The following is a 2,182-nucleotide window of genomic DNA, read 5'->3' on the forward strand; positions in this document are numbered from 1 at the left end:
CTCAGCAGCAGAGTGGCGCAGCGGTAGCGTGCTGGGCCCATAACCCAGAGGTGGATGGATCGAAACCATCCTCTGCTATCTGGACTTCCTGCCAGAATCTGGTAAATTTATGCTAAACAAGCTGTGGACTTCTTTTGATGTCTTGCTCTTGTTAGGAAGACCCTCGATGGGTCCTCATACCTTACGGCAGCAACAGAACTCTACAGAAACAATACTTAAATTCAGTCCAGTTTTTGCCAAAAGCAGCATTTTAAGTGACTCAAGAAGGTTGTCATGGGCACGAAGAAAGTTGGACAAAATGACAGCCAAAACTGAAATGACAGTGGTGGGGTTTGAACCCACGCCTCATGAGAGACTGGAGCCTTAATCCAGCGCCTTAGACCGCTCGGCCACACTACCTGTCACATGTCCTCTAAAAACTGCACTTTGTTGGCATATTGAATAAGCATTGGGACACCTGCCGTGTGGTCTGAACACCAGTATCCAGCGTAGTCTTCTCTGATCTCCCCTTGTTTTTTACGTGATAAAGCCAACTTGGATAAGAGGCGAACGGCCTCAAAGACAACCAGCACAGTCCAGTTGCAATTTAGTCGGGTCCTCAGCCTTGACAAGCGCTGAGAGCAATGAAAGAGGCTCCTGAGCTCAGCAGCAGAGTGACGCAGCGGTAGCGTGCTAGGCCCATAACCCAGATGTCGATGGATCGAAACCATCCTCTTCTATCTGGACTTCCCGCTAGAATCTGGTGAACTTATGCTAAACAAGCTGTGGTATTCCTTTTATGTAATGCTCTTGAAAAGAGATATTGGAGTCCTGAAGTGAAGAATGGTCTTCTCCAAAATTCTGGCATGTGGAAATTTACCCTTTCTCAGTTCACTTACCTGAAAAGGAAAAAATTCTTTTCCTCCACTAGTCTCATTCTGAGTCCAAGGTTTCGTTTCTACATAAGTTTATCGTCTGGATTCCTGGGAAAGGCGAAGAGAAAGAAATTTAGGGAAGAACTTTGATGGATGGGTCTGATACCTTATGGCAGCAAGAGAACTAAAAAGAAGCAGAAATTCAAATGGGTCTACTTTGTGCCAAAAGAAGCACTTTATTTCACCCAAGAAGTTTGTCTGGGGCACGAAGAAATTTGGACAGGATGACAGCCAACATTGAAATGGCAGTGGTGGGATTTGAACCCACGCCTCGTGAGAGACTGGAGCCTAAATCCAGCGCCTTGGACCGCTCGGCCACACTACCTGTCAAACTATGTCTAAAAACTGCACTTTGTTGGCATATTGAATAAGCATTCGGAAACATACCTGCTGTGTGGTCTGAACGCCAGTATCCAGCAGAGTCTTCTCTGATCTCCCCTTGTTTTTTACGTGATAAAGCCAACTTGGATAAGAGGCGAACTGCCTCAAAGACAACCAGCACAGTCCAGTTGCAATTTGGTCGGGTCGTCAGCCTTGTCAAGCGCTGAGAGCAAAGAAAGAGGCTCCTGAGCTCAGCAGCAGAGTGGCGCAGCGGTAGCGTGCTGGGCCCATAACCCAGAGGTCGATGGATCGAAACCATCCTCTGCTATCTGGACTTCCCGCCAGAATCTGGTAAATTTATGCTAAACAAGCTGTGGACTTCTTTTGATGTCTTGCTCTTGTTCGGAAGACCCTCGATGGCTCCACATACCTTACGGCAGCAACAGAACTCTACAGAAACAATACTTAAATTCAGTCCAGTTTTTGCCAAAAGCAGCATTTTAAGTGACTCAAGAAGGTTGTCATGGGCACGAAGAAAGTTGGACAAAATGACAGCCAAAACTGAAATGACAGTGGTGGGATTTGAACCCACGCCTCATTAGAGACTGGAGCCTTAATCCAGCGCCTTTGACCGCTCAGCCACACTACCTGCCAGGCGGCATCTAAAAACTGCATGTTGATGGTACATTGAATAAGTATTGGGACAACTGGCGTTTGGTCTGAACACCAAAATTCAGGGTCGTCTTGTCTGAGCTCCACTTGTTTTTAACGTGATAAAGCCAACTTGGAAACGAGGCGAATGGCTTCAAAGACAACCAGCACAGTTCAGTTGCAATTTGGTCGGGTCCTCAGCCTTGTCAAGCGCTGAGAGCAATGAAAGAGGCTCCTGAGCTCAGCAGCAGAGTGGCGCAGCGGTAGCGTGCTGGGCCCATAAACCACAGGTCGAT

The 2,182-nt window shown here is 47.3% G+C and overlaps 4 non-coding genes across 4 annotated transcripts; 1 reads left to right on the forward strand and 3 right to left on the reverse strand.

Moving 5' to 3' along the window:
• Window positions 1–317: 317 nt before the first annotated feature.
• Window positions 318–399, reverse strand: trnal-aag (transfer RNA leucine (anticodon AAG)). The gene has a single exon. It is a non-coding gene; the product is annotated as a tRNA-Leu (tRNA).
• A 758-nt stretch (window positions 400–1,157) lies between these two features.
• Window positions 1,158–1,239, reverse strand: trnal-uag (transfer RNA leucine (anticodon UAG)). The gene has a single exon. It is a non-coding gene; the product is annotated as a tRNA-Leu (tRNA).
• Window positions 1,240–1,491: 252 nt separating this feature from the next.
• Window positions 1,492–1,563, forward strand: trnam-cau (transfer RNA methionine (anticodon CAU)). Its single transcript has one exon. It is a non-coding gene; the product is annotated as a tRNA-Met (tRNA).
• Window positions 1,564–1,802: 239 nt separating this feature from the next.
• On the reverse strand, window positions 1,803–1,884 carry trnal-aag (transfer RNA leucine (anticodon AAG)). Its single transcript has one exon. It is a non-coding gene; the product is annotated as a tRNA-Leu (tRNA).
• Window positions 1,885–2,182: the final 298 nt, after the last annotated feature.

The sequence above is a fragment of the Hippocampus comes genome, unplaced genomic scaffold (assembly GCF_001891065.2).
Source record: "Hippocampus comes isolate QL1 unplaced genomic scaffold, H_comes_QL1_v1.1 scaffold9, whole genome shotgun sequence".
In the NCBI taxonomy this organism is placed as follows: Eukaryota; Metazoa; Chordata; class Actinopteri; order Syngnathiformes; family Syngnathidae; genus Hippocampus; species Hippocampus comes.